We start from the raw sequence: 21,972 nt of genomic DNA, 5'->3' as shown, positions 1-21,972 counted from the left end.
ACCATGTCCTTTATGAAACCTTTCCTCAGTTGGCCTTACGTAGTCCTCCTGCGAAGTCCTACAGTTCCCTGAATTTAAATCACTTTGGCTTAAATCACAAGTGTCACTAATGCCTTGATTCCTGTTTGCAGCCTCTCTCATTAGACTATGAATTCCTTGAGTGTAGAATTTTGTTCCCTTCAGTTCTTAGTAATCTTTGTATATGCTAGGTACTCAACAAATGCTAATGGAACTGAATTCATTAGTTTATTCAACAAAACAAAATTACATGCTAGGTATCATGCTAATGTTCTAGGGGTAGAATATATAAACATAATCTTTACCCTCTAAGAAGCCCAAAGTTTAGGAGGTGAGTACAAATGGGTAGGTACCAACAGTCTCAGGATTGTGTGATAAAATGCCCAAAGCCATCATAGAATCAAGCAGAGGTTGCCTGCAGAGTCCAGTTTCACTAATCTCAGTCACTCTGGAACGGGGAGGAGGGGGGGAAATTGCGGGATGAAAGGTAAGAGCAGATAACAAACAAGTGAATGTTTACCAACGTAGGAATTTAGAGTTAAAAATGAGTGGCAAAGAAAAGGAACTATGTGCTAGGCACTACGGTAGGCCTGGGGATCCAATCATAAACAAGAAATAGTCCTTGAGAAAAATTTTAGGAAGAACATCGAGAGGTATCTCATTCATTCATCCAACCAATCTTACCTTCTTTTTTTTTTAGTGTTTTTTTTTTCTTTTTGTTTTGTTTTGTTTTTTAGTAAACTCTGCCCCCAATGTTGGGCTTGAATTCACGACCCCAAGATCAAGGGTCACATGCTCTACTGACTGGGCCAGCCAGGTGTCCCTCATCCAGCATTATTCCAAATTATGTTCTCAGTCTGGAGGTAATAAAACACAAGCAAGAAAGTAAAGGTCCCATCTTCATGAAACCTACTTCTAGTGGGGGAGAAAGATAAAAAATGGTAAATAAGTATTCCTGCAGCAGAAACGGTTATGAGGAAAAATAAGGAAGGCGTATGGAGTGGGGGAGACTGAGAGCCAGGGGTGAGGGCGCTCGGAAAAGCTCTCAGAGGAGAAGACCTGAAGGAACAAATCATGAAGGCTGTGGAGGGCAGTGAAGAGTAAAGGGACAACAGAAGTTTGATATTCAGTATAGAATCATAGGGTTGTTTCTTATCCTGACATTAATAAAACCACAATTTAACGTCCTGTGTATATAAATTCTGGCCCTGCGTGAGCTTCATTACTACTTTCCAAATGAGCAACCACTTAACTGCAACCTCCACCAATCCCATTCCCAAGAACCTAAGAACCCGGAGGAGACAGCCAGAAGGAAGGTTAGCATCTCAAGAGCCTTGCACTGTACTCCATCACTGGGCTCTGCGCTATGGTGTTGCAGGGTTTGGGGCTAGAAGAGCTGGCACACTGTATCCACTCTGTGTTTCTCAGAGTGCGCTGCCATCATGTTCTCTGCAACCCGATCTCCCTCAGGGTCACACACACAGACTCCATTTGTGACACCCTTGCTCGGTCCTGCTCTTCTTCATGGATCTACATCTCTGCTCCCAATTCCTGGGGGCCACTGCTTGCCTCTGATGAAACCTCTGTCCCCTGAACTCCTATCATGCCACACAGCTAGCTTCTCAGGATGGGGGTCACTCCTGACCAGGTTTCTATGTAGAACAAAATGAATGCATGTAGTCAGAGAATATAGCTTCCAGGGCTGGAATTTGACGCAGGCAGAGATTTTCAAGAGCCTACATAAAGGGTTCTTAATTTTAGTTTTAGGGATCCTTATATGTCACATTTTATTATGCACATCTCATTGGCATTCTCCCATTTTTGCATGTAAATAGCACTCTAATTTTGTTCACATATCCGTCATCTCCCCTGCCCCAATCACCACCCATGTGATTCAGGCTAACGTCTTCAAGGGTCTAAGTGAATCATGGTAGACACATCCCCTTGCCTTAACTGGTTTATGCATGGGCATGTAACCTAGTCTGAACAAGAGGTGTGAAGGAAAATCTGCTAAAGACATTTTATCTCTGCTCTGATAACACCTTAGAGTTACTGCAGTCGACCTGAAACCATAAGGGACCAGAGGATGAAGTCAATAGCTTAGGCTGGCAGAGCAGGAAAATGAAAGGAATGTGAATCTTCAATGTATCACAAAGCCAAAAAATTAACCAGTCCTGGACTTTTTATTTTGTGTAATGATTCATTCCTTATTGTTTAAAGCCAGTTGAGTTGGGAGTTTCTGTTATCTGCAGCCAAAAGCATTCTAACATATAATATGAAAACTGGAATGTTCTTTAAAATTATAGAGCACTTTGGAGCACCTGGCCGGCTCTGTTGGAAGAGCATGCAACTCCTGATCTTAGGGGTCGTGAGTTGAAGTCCCACATTGGGTACAGAAATTACTAAAAACTAAATAAACTTAAAAAAAAAATTGTAGAGCATTTCTATGTCAGTTCAATGTCTTTAACAGTGCAAAGCCAGAAAAGCTAAATTTGCCAAAACAAAGGAATTTAAGACAGTATATGTTTTTTTAAAGGACTGAAAATAAGTTTCATAACAAAATAAAAAAAATTAAACCCAATAATTTTCTTTCTTTTAATTGCAATTTTAATTGGTACGAAAGTGTAGTACACAGCATGACTCTTAAAATATCAGCATATGCATGTATATATGTATATGACTTTCTCAAAGAGCTAAGTCATCCTTATATATCTGCTAACCTATTAAAACATCAGCATATATATATATATATATATATCTTTCCCAAAGAGCTAAGTCATCCTTACATATCTGCCAACCTATTTAAAAAAAAAGGTGAGTAACTATTTACAGTAGTAATTTATATGAAGGGGTTATATGCTGAGCATATTTCACAACTACTGACTAACCCATTTCATTACGAACTAAAACCCTGGGCTCTGGGACATCTGCTACTATTCCTCAATTTCTGATTAAGCAATAATACCTCAATGATCCCATCCTGGAGGGGTTGGGTTTAGGGTTTATTTTATTTTATTTTATTTTTTAAAAGATTTTCTTTATTTATTTGGGAGAGAGAGAGAGATTGAGCATGAGCAGTGGGGAGAGGGGGAAGCAACTTCCCTGCTGAGCCAGAAGCCTGATGTTGGGTTTTTTTGTGTGTGTTTTTTTGTGCATTGTTGGGTTTTTTTTTTTTTTTTTTTTGTATTTTTCTTTATCCAGATGAGATGTTCTTATTGCTTCAGTTGAAACTTATCTGAACCACAAGATTCCAAAATTCACCTTTCGTCTTTAAGATAGCACATACTTGCGCCCAGCAAGAGCAAACAATTCATTACCATCCTGTCACCTTATCCCCTTCACAATACGCATGTTATATGGCTTTTACAAAAAATGGTATTGATTTCTGAATTTCCTCCCCCCCCCCCATATTCAGAAAGTACCCACCATAGACTACAATATTTGCAGTAAGGGATACCCATGAGGAGTGAAGTGAAGTTAGAGAGACCACCATCTTTTCCTCAGGCATTTCTGAATGGCTTAGGAAAATGAACACAGTAAATCCAAGCTCACTTTTAGAGACTTACTCAAGTAGATGCTAGGCGTTTATCTTAGTTCAGCTCTAATGACTCCTACTTAGTTCAATGATGATGACAACACCTGGCTATGTGCATTTCCATATTCTTCTCAGGAAGTCAGTAATAATCAACCTTACCGAAAAGCACACAGCTGTGTGTTCAAGGAAGCAAGTGAAGGAACTAGATTTGTTTGAACAAACCTGATAAAAATGAGTTGCTTTGGAAGGTGAAAAATCAAGAGTATAGTGAAAAGAGAGATGAAAATTTTTTTAACCTGCCTATGGCTTACTTGTATCAATTGTCATCTATGTGAAAAGATTCTTTTCATATATTAGGATTTGGAAGATTTTTATCAAGCTTTCCAATGGAACTTTCAAGTCCACACTGATAGATTAATTTACGAGAGCCCATCTTCTTTCACAGAAGAGGTGAGATGATTTGCAACGAGAGATACTTATGTAGTGGAAGAACGCTATCAGATCTGAATTAATGCAGACACTTCTGGAGCCGGGGGGACCTGCTGATTTCAAGGGCTCAACCACTCCCCTAGTTAACTGAAACAGGCCTTAACAGTGAAATTGAGAAAAACTGAGTGAGAAAGCAAATGCCACCCCTGGCCAAATCCTTACACCAGCCTATTAATACTCCATTATTAATGTCTGGGGACTCCTCTATTCCTTCTTTCTTCCCTCCTTTCTGTCCTTTTAATTAAAAAAAAATTGGGGGCACATAGATATGAACACAGATAAAACCATTCCTCAGTACTCTATTCTATCTACCAGTAGGAAGTAACTAAGAAATATCCAGTCCCGCTGGCTAAGGTGCTGCTGCATATAATCAGTTACATTTCTCAAAGACCAAATGATCACTTAGAGCCAGCAGCACTCCTTAGGAGTTCATTAGGAAAATGAACTTCTGTGATCAGAAGTTTATATGCATGCTGAATGTTTTAGTCCAGTGTTTCTCAAACATAAACAGAGGCACTGAAATTGTGCAGCGCAACTTGATTGTAATGTGAATCCAGATGATTCAAAATTATCAGTAAGATGAAATCACAACATTTACAAAATTCTTTTAGAGAATTCACAGACCCCTGAAATAGATCAGATTTAATCTCCAGGCTTCAGTTTGAGAAATGCCCTTCCAACTAGCCAATTTAATGAAAACATTCGATATGTACTACTATGGGGAGGGATTCCATACAGCACTAGAGATTGAGAGAGGAAGGACATTTTGTTCTTCTAGTAATTTTTTTTTTAAGTAGGTTCCACTCCTAGCATGGAGCTCAGTGTGGGGCTTGACCTCATGAACTTGAGATCAAGAGTTGCCTTCTACTCACTGAGTCACCCAGGTGCCCTTGATAATGCTTTTTTTTTTTTTTTAAATAGACACTATTTTTTAGAGCAGTTTTAGGTTCATGGCAAAACCATGAACCTAAAAGGCGGGTAGAAAGTACAGAATTCTCATATACTTCCAACCCCTCTTTCCCCAGACTCTTCAACTAGCAACATCCTGCACCAGAACCAGACATGTGTTTCAGTTGATGGACCTATAAAAACACAGCAAAATCCCCAAAGCCCACAGTTTACATTAAGGTTCACTCTGGTGTTGTACACTGCAGGGGTTGACGAAACGTATAAGGACATGTATCCATCACTGTGGTATCATACAGAAGAGCTTCACTGACCTAAAGATCCCCTGTGCTCTGCCTTATCTCTCATCCTTATCTCTCTTTGGAGGCTAACTCCTGGCAACTACTGATCTTATTGTTTCCATAGTTTTGGAGAATGTCCTATTGTTCCAACAATATCATATGGTACATAGACTTGACTTCCTTCACTTAGTAACAGGCTTTTATGGTTTCTCCATGTCTTTTCATGGCTTGATAACTCATTTTTTTTATGTGCTGAAAAAATTCGTCTGTCTGGGTGTACCACTATCTATTCCAATCACCGACTGAAGGACACCTTGGATGCTTCCAAGTTTTGGCAATTATGAATTAAGCTGCTATAAACATACACAGGCGGGTTTGTACAATGAGATATCACCTCACACCAGTCAGAATGGCTAAAATCAACAAGTCAGGAAATGACAGATGCTGGCGAGGATGCGGAGAAAGGGGAACCCTCCTACACTGTTGGTGGGAATGCAAGCTGGTGCAGCCACTCTGGAAAACAGCATGGAGGTTCCTCAAAATGTTGAAAATAGAACTGCCCTATGACCCAGCAATTGCACTATTGGGTATTTACCCTAAAGATACAAATGTAGTGATCCAAAGGGACACATGCACCCGAATGTTTATAGCAGCAATGTCCACAATAGCCAAACTATGGAAAGAACCTAGATGTCCATCAACAGATGAATGGATCAAGAAGATGTGGTATATATACACAATGGAATACTATGCAGCCATCAAAAGAAATGAAATCTTGCCATTTGCAACAACATGGATGGAACTAGAGCGTATCATGCTTAGCGAAATAAGTCAAGCAGAGAAAGACAACTATCATATGATCTCCCTGATATGAGGAAGTGGTGATGCAACATGGAGGCTTAAGTGGGTAGAAGAAGAATAAATGAAACAAGATGGGATTGGGAGGGAGACAAACCATAAGTGACTCTTAATCTCACAAAACAAACTGAGGGTTGCCGGGGGGAGGGGGTTTGGGAGAAGGGGGTGGGATTATGGACATTGGGGAGGGTATGTGCTTTGGTGAGTGCTGTGAAGTGTGTAAACCTGGTGATTCACAGACCTGTACCCCTGGGGATAAAAATATATGTTTATAAAAAATAAAAAATTAAAAAAAAAAAAAAAACATACACAGGCGGGTTTGTGTGCAGATATACGTTTTCAACTCAACTGCGTAAATACTAAGGAGCATGATTGCTGGCTTATATGGTAAGAATATGTTTAGTTTTATGCGAAACTGCCAAACTGGCTTTCCAAGTGGCTGAAGCATTTTGCATTAGCAGTTCCCCACTGTTCAAATCCTTAACTTCATGCCCCCTATGACATGACCCTACCTATTTCTGGTCATATTTACCTAGCAGCATACCCTTTGTTACAGTAATCTGGTATAGCTACTTTAAATAATTCAGTGGAATATTATTTGTCAGTAAAAAGGAATGAGGTTTGATAAATGCTGCACCACAGATGAACTTTGAAAAGATTACATGAAAGAACACAGTCACATACCAAAAAAACACACATGTATTATTTCATATATGGAGATGGAAATGACCCCAGTAAGTAAATCCTTAGATAGAAAGTACACTTGTGATTGCTTGCCTGGTAATGGGTATAGAATTTCTTTCGGAGTAATGAAATGTACTCAAATGGACTGTGGTGATGGTTCACAACCTTGTGAACACACACAAAAAATCCTGAACTATACACTATAAATGGGTGAATTATATGGTATATGAATTATATCTCAATAAAGCTGCTTTTCTAAAATAGAGAATCTATTTTACAATAAACCTGGAAAAAAATAATATATAAAAATCTCAACATATTAGAAGAGAAGAGGTATGTAGAAGCAGAATCTGGTGTACACTGCTGCTTTCGAAAAGCTCAGAGACCAAAGGCTTGGGGTGAATTCTTCGGACAAATCACAATGTCTGCTCCCATCAAACATAAGGCGGGAGAGCCAGGTTCTTTGATGATATGCCCACTACAAGAACCAGATTCTGCCCTTGACCACCAATAAAGCAGAACTCAGAACTTTCCCTCTGCTTTGTGAATGGCATTGCTTCTGCCAGCTCTTTGCTTCCTTATTTGTCAGTAAAAGATGGTGCCAATACAATTTCAGTCTTTACTACTTCAGAACTGGCACTTTAAGGAGTGACATTTTTAAAAACCTTCTAAATTAACTTCCAGCGCATCAGTCTTTTTAAAAAAAAATTCAGTGTAATTCAAAAGTCTCTTAAAAGAAGCAAGAAAAATACTGAAGATTTAAACCTAGAGATCCTTGTATAAAATTGGCCATTTGGTCCAATATTCCATCTCTACGCATGGCTGTGCCAAACCACATGTGATAAACATTAACGCAAGATGTCCTGCAAATATTTTAAAACCTCTGTGCTCCAGCCCTTTTATTTTGTCTAAATCAAATCTCTTTTGCTCTTTATTTCCCTGCCTTGTATGGACCCGACTCAAGTGGAGATAGAGAACTGGTCTTTCTCTGCATATCTTTGAATCTTAATCTTATCTTTGTAAGCTCCCAGATCTCAATTACAGTGTTTAAACCCCCTCTGTAATCCAACCAGTTCAAGTACGCTCTTCCTTTCTCCAAGACGATACTTTCTGTATTTTTAGTTTTTATATTAGTTATGTGGGGGAGAAACTGTAAAACAGTTAAATGATACAATACACACTTAATTTCACTAAATTAGGGTGCCAGGGTAGGGCTCAGTCAGTTCCGCCACTGCCTTCCGACTCAGGTCATGATCCCGGAGTCCCAGGATTGAGTCCCACGTCTGGTTCCCTGCTTGGCAGAGGGTCTGCTTCTCCCTCTGACCCTCCCCTCTCTCGTGCTCTCTCTCTCTTTCACTCTCTCTCTCAAATAAATAAATCGATCTTAAAAATTTTTTTTTTCACTGAATTAGTTACTGAAAAAGGATAGAGAGAAACAACTTTCCTCGCATCTTGAATTTCCATTTATTCTGGAATGAAAATGGTCCTTAGGGGTGACATTATGGACAGCCACATGCCCTTACAGAAATACTGCTGCTGATCCAATCAGTGAGGAAATAGATAAAATAGAAATCTAATTCTGTTCATGGACCCTATTATGTCTTCCCTAACGTCTATTCCTTTTTCCTCCCCTACCTATTATGTCTTCCCTATCCATTCCAGCACCTAGACCTCTACTTCACTGTTGGAAGCAATACAGCAGAACTCCCAGTTGCTTGTAACACCTCATGTACACACGTCACTGTGCCGTGTGGACCAGAGTCAACAGATTATAATTTCTGTCAAGGTCAGAAGGAGATTCGATTGAAGCCAGGGACTAAGGCCTTAAAATACTGCACAGATCCTGACAGGCAGGATTTCCCCTCCAAAAGCTATTTAGAGAATTAAATAATTTAAATGCAATTAATTTTTGAAGAAATTCATCATTAAAAAACTCATAGGTAAATTTTTATCTATTAACAACAATTACCTTTTGGCCCTGAATTTCCCCTGCAGCTCTTGGGAAATCATCTCTTTTCTGATTCAGGTCTCCCTCCCCCACAAAGCCCTTTATGAACAGGGGAGAGGTTTTAGTGAAGATCAATTATGCAGCTACAGATATAAAATGCCGGGGAATAAAACAGTGTTGAGCACACTTGCAAGCCTTTTATCTGCAAAGCCCTGTGTGCCTATTATCTTGTTGGAGCCTCACAAGAATCTGAGGTAGGCAGGAAAAAAGTCCTATTAACTCTGTATTACAAACAAGGAAAGAAAAGTTGAAAACAGGCTGATCCTGGGGCGCCTGGGTGGCTCAGTGGTTAAGTGTCTGCCTTTGGCTCAGAGGTCATGATCCCAGGGTCCTGGGATCTGGCCCCACGTCAGGCTCCCTGCTCGGCAGGAAGCCTGCTTCTCCCTCTTCCACTCCCCCTGCTTGTGTTCCTGCTATCACTGTCTCTCTTTCTCTGTCACATAAATAAATAAAAATCTAAAAAACAAAAAAAACAACCAGGCTGATCCCAGGTCACACAGCTACTGAAGGACAGACAAGTTTTCAAGACCAGGCTCCTGTCTCTAGACAGAGGGTTTTTCCTACTGCCATCAAGATCTTTACTTGGCTCTCCATTAAGATCAGCAGGAACTTCCATTCTGAAACAAAGGACATAAATGTGGTCGATGGATTCCCCCACATCGCTGACATTTCAGTCCTTGCAATTTTGTTCTTTCTCTATTTAACTTTATAAAGCATGGGCAGAAGAGAAGCCAGGGACTAAGGCCTTAAAACACTGCACAAGCTATAGTGTATGATGGGGATAAGTTCCTCTGGTCCGTGGGCAAACACCAGACTTGTCACTATATTGTCTTGTGCAAGGGTGGCATCCTATTAATTCTAGCCTCCAGAGAAGGACAAAAAAATTCCCCTCTTCTTCCCCATTTTCAAGGGGGAAAGAACTGAACACTTTCGATTTCCTAACAATAGGAGATGACTGACAGCATTGTGAAAGCTGCTGAACCCCTCAACCTGATGCACATATTAGGGCGGGCTGTAGCCAAAGCCACCGTCTCATCTTGATAGGGCTTGCCAGGGAGGCAGGTCACAGCCGTCACTGGGCAAGAATGCTGGGGAGTCCCTGCATAGATTTCCCCCTACTGGTGCCTACTTGTCAGAACCCATGTTTCTCCCTCAGGCTAATTGTTAATCTGCTGCTTTTGGTTTTTCATTCATACTGTTATCCTTTTTAAGGTAATGTAACCAAGATGTGACCCTGAGCTATGAGCAGGTTAGCAAAGATTTCCCAGGTTCTTGGTCTTCCCTTTCCTGGGTCTAGTTTCACTGTACCGCATCACACAGCCCACAGAAGCAGGGATAGTTTACATGCAAACTGTATGTAGACAGACTTTGATAGGCTTACATGTAACCAGACGAGATCGGGCGCGTTCAGGGTGGTATGGCCGTAGATGGCTTACATGTAACCAGAGGAAGACCTCTGTGGGACAAGTTATTAAATTAAAACAAAACTGTCAGTGGGGCTATTGTTGGTGCGAGTGACCCCCCCCCCCCGCCAAGGCATGTCTTAGAGAGACAGAGAGACCCTCTTGTCTCCAAACAGTTCTTCAAATAGCAAACTGTACTGTCTTGGAGTCTACTTAAGGATTAGTACTTCATTTCTTTGGACTACACAGCCTCCTTATTAAAAATGCAAAATCAGGGTGCCTAGGTGGCTCAGTTGGTTAAATGTCTGCCTTCAGCTCAGGTCATGATCCCAGGGTCCTGAAATTCAGCCCAGTGTCAGGCTCCCTGCTCAGCAATGAGCCTGCTTATCGCTCAGCCTCTGCCTACTGCTCCCCCTGCTCTCTCTGTCAAATAAATAAATAAAATCTTTAAAAACAAACAAACAAACAAACACAAAATCATCCCAAGAAGGGCAGCCCAATAGAAGGCTGCCATCCATCCCTTAGTAAATATTAATATACCTGCTACCTCCTTTTTACAAGCTGGGAAGGAACAAGAAAGATTTGATGGTGAGATAATTTCTGAAATTTGGTTACTTTGTAGTGATGGTCAAGCCTGAGTAGGGACCTATAAAGGGAAGTTTTAAATCAGAGGGGAGAAGGGAAAAGGAGTTAAGTGAAGTGCCTGGGAGAAGGAGAGACCCTACCTAAAACTTTGACCTGGACACGGATGTTTTCTTTCCTTGTCTTCAAATGACAAACTGATGTGTAAATAAGAACCACAGATTAGTATCTTTGGGACAAAGTAAAACAATGCACAGGAAATGCTTTGTACCAATGGATTTTTGGCAACTCAATGAACTAAAGTAAAATGGAAACAAAGAAAGTTTGAAATAGGGGATGCCAAGACTTCTATAGTTAGATATTAACTAGATTACTCATTCCATTTCATCAGCCCATTGAACTTCAAGACCGGTTTAATCAGCATATTAACTATCAGTTTACACAAAGTCACCCTGGGAGGAAATCTGCAGTAACTGACTCTGCCCCTCTGTAGGTTACTAACAAAACAAATAGAGTAGTTTTCCCAAAAAGTGTGCTTGAGAGAGGAACAGATTTCAGAAACTTGGTGGAATTTTCTGGAAGGGCAGAATTAACCAAGTACAGCACAGAAATGTGACCACAAGGAAGGAAAAGTTCCAGGTTTATGGCAAGTTATTTTAAAAGATGAAAGAAGAAAAAAACTTGGTATTTTAAATGAAGGAGATGCTCTTTACCATTTTGTAATGATGAAAGTATTAAGACCATTCCACTGACTTAATTAATTTAATTTGCTACATAAATGTTCAAACTCGTTAAAGCATGCCCAAGTGTTGGTTAGCCTCATAATATTGACAAACACAAATCAGGAAGCCTGTGGCCTGAGAACACAACTTCATGTTTAAATTATTAACAGAACATTCCTCAAGTGCTACGAAATCAGGTCAAACAAAAGGAAAATTAAATTATAATTTCTTTCTAAAGGGAATATTATATCTCAATTAGATTGCTAGTGTACTCTCTTGTAAGTCCATAAGTCAAAATGAATGCAAGAATCTATTTCAAGATTTGCAAAGAAAGGAAGAGAATCAGGTGCTTCTCTGTCCTGTATCCTTTCACATACACACTGAAGGATCCAAATTAGTGCTTTAATTTGCTCTAAATAGGAATAGGGGAGTGAGATGAGAAGACAGAAGTATTAAGACACTGAAAATAAAAATAGCAGAAGAAAACCCTGAAGCATTCAAGTATACTTAATATTGTTATCTTTGAAGAAAGGACCCTTTTTGCTAATGATACCTTGTATCTTCTGAGCCAATGATTCTCACAGTTGGTGATTTTCACAAATGAAATGCAGTATCTACTCAAATATATTTAAAGAGAACTAATTACAAAAGGTAGTATTTCTGTTGCTTAAAGTAGAATATAAAGCTTGATTTGGGGAGGAAAAGGACTTAAGAATGATCTGGAAGGACAAGCCACTCCTAAAGAGAATCAACTGAAAAGCAAGTAGGAAGGTCTGTCAAAGAAACAGATTTATGTCCTGGGATCATAGTTATCTTAGAATAGAGGTCAGCAGACTTTTTCTATAAAGAGTCAAAGGCTTTCAGGGCCATACAATTTCTCTTTTTCTTTTGAAGTTGTTATTTTACTTGAGACAGAGAGAGAGAGAGAGAGTACGTGCAGGCAGAGGGAGAAGCAGGCTCCCCACTGAGTAGGGAGCCCGATGCGGGGCTCAATCCCAGGACCCTGAGATCATGACCTGAGCAACAGGCACATGCCCAGCCAGCTGAGCCACCCAAGTGCCCCAGGGCTATCCAATTTCTGTGTAACTACTGAACTTTGTCATTGTGGTGCAAAAGTAGCCATAGACTACTATTTATAAGCAAATAAGCATAACTGTCTTAATAAAACTTTATTTATAGACATTGAAATTTGCCTTTCATAATCTCACCATATCACAAAAGATGATTATTTTGCTTCCTCCTCTCAACCATTTAGATTTTATTTTATTTTATTTTTTTAAGTAATCTCTACACCCAGGCTAGAACTTACAACCTCAAGATCAAGAGATGCAAGCTTCACTGACTGAGCCAGCCAGGAGCCCCTCAACCATTTAAAAATGTGAAAACTATTCCTGCTTATAAGCTGTGCAGAAAGAGGCAATAGGCTGGATTTGGCCTAAGGGCTGTAGTTTATTGACCCCTGCGATCTCCCAACATAAAAGCCACACGATTTTTTTTGTTATAGAAATTAATTCCCCATTGCTACTGCAGTCAACAGAGTACATTCTGCTTCTTAGAGTTCATGCCAATATCAGGCAGCCGGTTTTCTAATTTCACAGTATAATTTGGCTTTTATAGTCTCCATATCAATTAAAATAAAAGTTTTGATTAAAGCAAACAACAATTTATTTATGACAGTTGTGATTAAGGGCCCGGACCCAGCATCAACTAGCAGTGTGACCCAGGGAACAGCTTCTGAACCTATTACCTTTTCTATAAAATGGCAATAATATTAAGAAGAATCACCTTGTTGGGCCACCTCAAGCATTGTGTGAGAACATGCACATCAAGTGATTAACAGAGAACCTGTCATGAAAGAAGTTCTCAACTTTGATTTGTATGCTGGAATAAATCAGGATGATCACTTATTTTACTTGTCTGCAGTTTCTACTTTCTCAGGGTTGGCCTTGGGAAATGAACGAATATGATTTACTCACTCAAAAATAACAAGAAGATAATAGCAACCAACATTTCTTCACCCCTTACCATGAAAGACACTGGTTCTGAACACTTTACATATATTATCTTTCATTACTGCCTTATCAGGTAGTTACTATAATTATCCCCATTTTACAGCTAAGTTACAGAGAGATAATGTAAGTTGTGCAGAAAAATTAAAATGTACTCCAAGGTGAAGTCTATATGTCAAACTCTTACTACCTGCCCAATGGGTGCAACTGTCAATTGCCCAACCTCTCTACAGGAATTAATACAGTAGTAGGTATATCTCTGGAATGACACTCAAATATCTCTAAGAAATATCATACATATTATACCAGTTGAGTCTCCCAACATTTCTATGAGAGTAATAGCTGCTGGGTGGATTAGAATTCCATCTTCACTAAATGCTAAAAAAAAAAAATGACAGTCTCTTATTTCTTCCTCTGAATTGCCTAAAATATCTACTTCTTCGGGGCTTCTGGGTGGCTCAGTTGGTTAAGCCTCTGACTCTTGTTAAGCCTCTGACTCATGATATCAGGGTGATAAGATCGAGACCCATGTTGGGCTCCAGGCTCAATGCGGAGTCTGTTTGAGATTCTCTCCCTCTGCCTCCACCTCCTGCCCTGCTTGCATGCTCTCTCTCAAATAAAATAAATAAAATCTCTTTAAAAAAATCTACTTTTTCTCACCATTCTCACAGACACCCCTCTAAACGAACTCCTCATCTCTTTGTGCCAAGGAATACTACAACAGCCTCCCAGAGATCTCTCTGGCTCCAGGCTCTCCTTTCTTCATCCATCTTTCATGCCTTTGCCAAGCACACCTACACATCTCTCATGTTGCTTCCTTTCTTATGAATCTATAATGATTACCAAATGCCCACCACATCAAGTCCAAATTCCTCTGTCCAGCCTTCAGGGCTCTGCCCCACTCCCCTATTTAGCCTTACTTCCCCAAGGCACCAAACACAACTTGCTATAGAAAGACAGCTCTCCATTCATACCACATGCCTTCCACTTTTGTTCTGTTCTCATGCTTTCCTTCCTATCTGGGGACATCTTTTCTCCTCCTTTCTCACATGTAACCCCTAGCTGGGTATCCATCATCAATTTTCTTGCCCAGATTACTCCAACAATATACTAAGCAGGTCTACTTTCTTCTAGTCTTGTTCCAGTCTCATCCTTCATAGGGCAGCCAAAGTGATTTTGCTAAAATGTAATTATGACTAATTCTTTGCTCCTTAAAAATCTTTCAGTGGCTTCCATTGGCTTCAACAGAAGTCCAAATCCCTTAATACAGCACAAGAAGGTCTTTATGATCTTGGCTTGTTGAACTAAGCAGGCCATGGAGCCTTGTCTGAGTCTGAAGAAGAATGAGAATCGTGATTTCCTCTCTTCTTAAAAAAAAGAAATTATTTTATTTTTAGTTACTTATTTTTTTAAATATTTTATTTATTTATTTTTGAGAGAGAATATGCAAGCAGGATGAGGGACAGAGGAAAAGGGAGAGAGAGAATCTCAAACAGACTCCCTGCTGAGCATACAGCCCGACACAGTGCTCAATCTCACAACCTGAAATTATGAGCTGAAGCGAAATCAAGAGTTGGCCACTCAACTGACTGAGCAACCCTGGTGTCCCATATTTATTGAGCCGAACATGGGGCTCAAACTTAAAACCCTAAGGGCAAGAGTCACATGTTCTACCAACTGAGCCAGCTCTTTTTTAAAATTACTCCTAAATAAATTTAATTTAAATAAAATTAAATTTAATTAAATGTAATTTTCTTTTAACTTACTCCTAAAGAAGCAATCATGCAGGACAAAGATACATGAATAAGGTAAGGATTCGGGTGAGAGAATATAGTCTCCCACTGTCTCTTTTATTTCTCAGGGAGTGTGCTAAATGTGTAGACCAGACTCAAAGCAGGTTGCAGCTAAGGCTAAAGAACTAAAGAGAGATCTGAACTGCTGCACATCACAGGCAAGACGAAGTCTGCAGTTTGAGCCCAAGTTAACTGCCTAGTTAAACAAAAATTTAGCAGTGTTTGGTGGACTACAAAAGAACCATATATAATGCCCATAATGTATAGGGCATAATCCAAATTTGGTTGTTATACAAAAATATAACTCATTCTCAAAGAGAAAGATCAATCAACAGAACCCAATACCGAAATGATACAGATATTTTAGGTACCGAAATGGATTTTAAAGCAGCTACTGTAGGGACGCCTGGGTGGCTCAGTTGGTTGAGCAGCTGCTTTCGGCTCAGGTCATGATCCCGGCGTCCTGGGATTGAGTCCAGCATCGGGCTCCTTGCTCAGCAGGGAGCCTGCTCCTCCCTCTGCCTCTGCATGCCATTTCTGTCTGCCTGTGCTTGCTCTCTCCCCCTCTCTCTCTCTGATAAATAAATAAAATCTTAAAAAAAAAAAAAGCAGCTACTGTAACTATGCTCAAGGAGGTAAATAAAGGAAAATAAACTTATAATAAATGAAAAGATAGGAAATCTCAATAGAGAAATTGAAAGTATAAAAAGAACCAAATGGGGAATAAAAGAACCCAAAATTTGAAATTCTAGAAATGAAAAATACTAAAATAAAAAATTCACTGAATGGGCTAAAGAATTTCTGAACCTGAAGATAGATCAGTTGAAACTGTCCAATCTGAAGGAAAGAGAAAAGACATGGGGGATAAAAAAAAGAGCAGAGCCTGAGAACGACAGCAAAGAATTCTAGCATACATTGTAACTGCAGTTCTAGAATGAGGACTGAAGAGTTAAAACAAAGAAGCAGTACAGCTAATAAGTCAAGAGTGGAGTTTGAAAAGGATAAAATATACTTGATCAACCTAAAAGCAATAAGAAAAAGAGGAAAAAGGAACAAAGAATAGATGAGACAAACAGTAGGATGGCAGTCTTAAACTCAACCATGTCAAAAATTATTTTAAATATAAATAATCATGGGGCGCCTGGGTGGCTCAGTGGGTTAAGCCTCTGTCTTCAGCTCAGGTCATGATCCAGGGTCCTAGGATCGAGCCCCACATCGGGCTCTCTGCTCAGCGGTGAGCCTGCTTCCCCCTCTCTCTGCCTGCCTCTCTGCCTACTTGTGATCTCTCTCTCTCTGTCAAATAAATAAATAAAATCTTTAAAAAAAATAATCTAAACAATTTGAAAAGATAAAAAATTGTTAAACGGGCGAAAAAAAAAAGCAAGATCTAAAAATAAGCAATATCCAATAATATGGTGTCTACAAAAACCCACTTCAAATATAAAGACATAAAGTGATTAAGAAGTAAGGAATAGGAAAGTATATACCAAAAATCCCCCACTAATCTTAAGAAAATGGCAATACTAAAATCACAAATAAGTAGACTTTGGAACAAGGGATACACAACAAGGAGAGATAAAACACCATCAAGAAGACATAACAATTCTAACTGCCTGCACATAGTAACAGAGGTTCAAAATGGGTGAGGCAAAATTAACAGAATTGAATAGAAATAAGATGCAGCTACAATTAGAGTTGGAGATTTCAATCTCCTTTCTTAGTAATTGATAGGACAAGTACACAGGAAATCAGTAAGGATACTGAAGATGTTAACAAATTATCAACCAACTTGAAATAAATGGTACTTATTTTTTTTTTAAGATTTTATTTATTTGATGGACCAAGATCACAAGTAGGCAGAGAGGCAGGTGAGGGCATGGGGGGAAGCAGGTTTCCTGCTGAGCAGAGAGCCTGACATGGGGCTTGATCCCAGAACCCTGGGATCATGACCTGAGCTGAAGGCAGAGGCTTTAACCCACTAAGCCACCCAGGTGCCCCGAAATAAATGATACTTACAGAACACACTTCCAAGTGCACATGAGACATTCACCCAGACAGACCATATCCTGGACCATAAAAAAGACACAATAAACTTAAAATAACTGAAATAATATACAATATGTCCTCTGACCACAAAAAACTTAGAAAGTAATAATAAAAAGCTACCTGAAAAATCAGTAAATATTTGAAGGTTGTTTTTCTTTTTTTTATAAGATTTTATTTATTTGAGAGAGAGAGAAAGAGTGTGTGAACAGGTGGGGAGAGGCAGAGGGAAAGGGAGAAGCAGACTCCCTGCTGCTCAACCCGAGGACCCTGAGATCATGACCTGAGCCGAGACCAAAAGGCTGATCCTTAACCGACTGAGCCACCTAGGCACCCAAAATAAAGCTTAAACAACAAACATCACACTTTTAAGTAATCTATGATAGAAACAGAGATCATAAGCAAAATTAGACAATATTTTGTAATGTGTAAAAACTGAAACACATCAAAATTTATGGAAGGAAGCTAAAGTAGTTCTTATGAGTTAATCTGGAGTTTTTAATGCTCACTTTAGAAAAAAAGAAAGGTCCACAATCAGTGATCTAAGCTGCCACCTTAAGAAACGAGAAAAGTAAACAAATGTTGAAGGCAACCCCTAAAATGGTACCCTGTGACTTTCATCTCCTAATATTCCTGCCTTGTGTAATCCCCCCCTCTTGAACTGGGACTAAAGCTAGTGACTCACTCATAACAAATAGACTGTGTGACAAAAGTGATGGGATGTCCATTCTGAGATTAGGTTGCAAAATGACTAACACTGCCACCTTGTCCTCCCTTGTTCTCCTGCTTCCTCAATCGGAGGGCTAACTGCCACGCTGTACGCTGCCCTATGGAGAGGCCCATGTGGCAAAGAACTGAGGGAGGCTGCAGGTCAACAGTCAGCAAAGGACTGAGGCCTTCAGTTCAATAGCTCACCAACAACTGAATCCTACCAACCATGTGAGTGAGCCTGAAAATGGCTCTGTTCTCAGTTTATTCTTCAGATGAGACCACAGCCCAGCCAACACCTTAAGTGCAGCTGTGTGAGAGTCTCTGTGGCTGAGACACCCAGTAAAGCCATGCTTGGATTCCTGAATTATAGAAGCTGTGAGATAAATGTTGCTTTACTCTGGTAAGGTTTAAGGCAACTTGTTTTCTACCAAAAGGTAACAGTGAAAAAAATACTGAAGATAGGACAGAAAACCAAAAGACAACAGAGAAATTTAACTAAAGGCTGGTTCCTTGCAAAAAAAAGAAAAAAAAAAGTTAATATAATCGATACACCCCTTGCTAGACTGACCAGGTAACGAGCAATGTGTGCATGGCAAAGAGGACAGGATTAAGGACAGAGAACTAGGGGATTCTGACCTTTGGAGATCTGGTAGTGGGGGAGGAGCCAGCAAGGAAGACTGGGAAAAATAGCTATGAGGTCAGAGGAGAATCAGGCAATTCTACTGTCTGGAAGGCCTAGAGAGGAAGGTATTTCAAAAAGGAAGCAGTGGTCAAATGCATCAAATGCTACTGGGTAATTATGTAATACAAAGATGAAGAAGGGGTCAACAGCGTTTTAAATATTTTGGTTGACAAGGGAATGCTGAGGATGAAAGGCACCACTGGATTGACTAAAGAAGAAAATGGTGTGGGAGAAGTGCAGCGAGCAAATCCAGACGACTTTTTCTAAGAGTTTTACTGTGAAAGAGACCAGAGAAACATGGCAATAGTTAGAAAGAGATACAGAGCTCAGAGAAGTGTTTTGTTTATATGTTTAAAGATCTATTAAGTAATGTTTATATGAAGATGGGAATAATTCAATAGAAAGAAGAACCTGATGATGCAGGCGACCCGGTTTAGAACAGTTCTGAACAGTTACTTCACAAAAGATATACAAATAGAAAATAAGCACAGAGAAAGACATGTGCTCAACATAATCAGTCATTCAGGGAAATACATATTAAAACCACAACGAAATACCAGTATAGAGCCACTAAATCGCTAAAACAAAGAAAAATATATAGATAGATAGACAGATAGATAGCCAGATACCAAGTGTTGGGGAGGATATCAAGTGACCGGAACTTTCGTACATTGCTGGTCATAATGGTACAACTACTTTGGAAAACAGTTTGGCAGTTTCTTATACACACACTGTATGACCTAGCAATTCTACTCTTAGGTACTTAACCAAGAGAAAAAATACACAGACCTTCACACACAGATTTGTACCAGAATATTCAGAACAACCACACTCATAATAGCTCAAAACTGGAAATAACCTGAATGTCCGTCAACAAAAATGTGTGAACAAATTGTGGTATATTCATATAAAGTGATACCACTTTGCAATAGAGAGTAGTGAGCTACTGATAGACACAACAATACAGATGAATCTCGAACTCACTATGCTGAGCAAAAGAAACCAGACACACAGGGGTATACATCGTATGATTCCAATTACATGAAACTCTAGAAAAGACAGATCTTATCGATGGTAAGAGAATTCGTCGGTGGTTTCCTGGGGTGGGGTGTGGAATGGGAGATAATCTGGGGACAAAGGAACTTTCTGAGGTGATGAAAATGTTTTCTACTTTAACTGCAGTGATGGTTACACGGATTTCTATCAAACCTCACTGAAATGCACCCTTAAAATGAGAGCATTTTATTTTTTTTTATTTTTTTTTAAAGATTTTATTTATTTATTTGACAGAGAGAGATCACAAGTAGGCAGAGAGGCAGGCAGAGAGAGAGGAGGAAGCAGGCTCCCCACTGAGCAGAGAGCCCAATGCCCAATGCGGGACTCGATCCCAGGATCATGACCTGAGCCGAAGGCAGCGGCCTAACCCACTGAGCCACCCAGGCGCCTGAGAGCATTTTATTGTATGTAAAGTATACCTTGGTAAAGTTGACTTCAAAGAAAGAAAATTACAAATTAATAGGATGTAGTAATAGTAAGTGTAATAGTAATAGTATTAAAATCTATTCTTGTGAAAGAGTGGAAAAGCCCATTCACATTTGCATACATCTATAGGAGCACAGGGAAAGGTATGACAGAATGTATATCAAATTATTATCACTGTTTACCTTGGGAGGTAAGAAGAGTAACTGTAACTAATATTTGAGAGAGACTGATTTTCCTCTGTTTGTATTGTTAGTGCAGCCATAAGCATGCACTCCTTTCGGTAGTGTGTGTTTAACATACAGATACGGCTGCCACCACACCACCCTTGAACACAATGCTGTTTCTCTCATAAAATATTAGAGGCTACTTCCCTCTCCTTGAACCTGGGCTGGATTTGTGACTGACTTTGGCAGAAGAATGTGGCAGAAGTCATTGTAAAGCCAGTTCTATGTTTAGTTCTTGATAGGCATGGTAGCTTCTGTTTTTGCTCTCTGGGAAACCATTCACCATGCTGAAAAGGAGTTTGGGCTCGATTACTAAATGTTGAGTGTCCGCATGCAGGGACAAAGCAAAGCCACGTGGAAGAGCACTAAGTTGCCCCAGTCAGGATTCCAGCCGAGTGTAACCTCCTTGGGTGGGCCCAGGCTACACCACGTGCAGCAGCTCCGCCAGCTGAGCCCAGACAACACCAGGCGAACCAAGGATGAGCTGTCCCTCCCAAGCTTTACACGTATTACAGAATTCTGAACAAATGAATGCTTGTTGTTTCAAACCATTAAATTCTGGGGTTGTTTATGTCACAAAAGAAGACCAAGACATATATTATGAAAGAAAAAGCCCATAAAGTAAAATTTTTAATCAGTAAATTAAGTTAAACTGTTTCTGGAAACTACCTAATTAGAATGCTCTTGAAGTGAATGATAGAATGCTGCACCTTTAAATGAGTTTTGTTGAGTAAGATACTTCTAAGGCTGACCTGTCATTCCTTGACCAGTTTTGTAAATTACTTAATAGCAAAATGTATTAATAATGTGTTTCTTAAAACAAGACTTTTTTCCCCTTTGCAATGAAGACAAGCAAAATAACACTCCCAAAAGAACCTTCTTATTCTGTTCCCTTTGAAAAAAACAATTTTCAAAAGATATTTTTCTCTGGCAACAGACATAGCAGGGGGTCCAAAGAGTCCTACCTCACCAACAATTTTAGGACATAACCTGTCAGTATATTAACAGTTTAAAATAGAAACAGTTTTTGAGACCGTGATTCCACTTAGGCAAATACCAATCTTCCAGAAATAAAGGCCCAGTACTTCAGCATGCACATATATATGGAATATGCATATATAAGTATTAATATATATTTCTATTGGCACACATCTATGAGAATTTATATTGCATTGCTGCATACCATAGGAAATACAAAACAGAAAAAACTAAGGTCCAAGGGCAGAGGAATGGCTGACTAAACAGTATAAACTGTGGTATATCTATATTCTAATATTAATTATAGCCATTTAAAAGCTCCTCTCCTCGTCTTAATTCCCAGGCCAAGCCAACTGGAAATCAGAGTAGCCTACTAGACAAATCCAACTAGTCCATTTTCCTTTATCTTCTACAACCGGCTAGAAGACGATTGTCAGAGCAGAATCTCGGGCTGAGTTAACTCCTCTCTGGGAACGTGACAGGTTTTCTGTTATTTTATTTATTTATTTGTCAGAGAGAAAGCGTAGCAGGTGGAGGGAGAAGGGCTCGATCCCAGGACCCCGG

At 39.6% G+C, this 21,972-nt stretch overlaps 1 protein-coding gene across 2 annotated transcripts in view; it reads right to left on the bottom strand.

Moving 5' to 3' along the window:
• The window catches only part of TANGO6 (transport and golgi organization 6 homolog), a 191,304-nt gene that overhangs the window by 46,651 nt on the left and 122,681 nt on the right, over positions 1-21,972 (bottom strand). The gene's annotated exons all lie outside the window — the stretch shown is intronic.

Source organism: Mustela putorius, unplaced genomic scaffold, assembly GCF_011764305.1.
Source record: "Mustela putorius furo isolate JIRA1106 unplaced genomic scaffold, ASM1176430v1.1 tig00000174_pilon_pilon_pilon, whole genome shotgun sequence".
Lineage (NCBI taxonomy): Eukaryota > Metazoa > Chordata > Mammalia > Carnivora > Mustelidae > Mustela > Mustela putorius.
The sequence above is the reverse complement of the archived record's forward strand: the minus strand, read 5'-3'. Positions and strand labels throughout refer to the sequence as shown.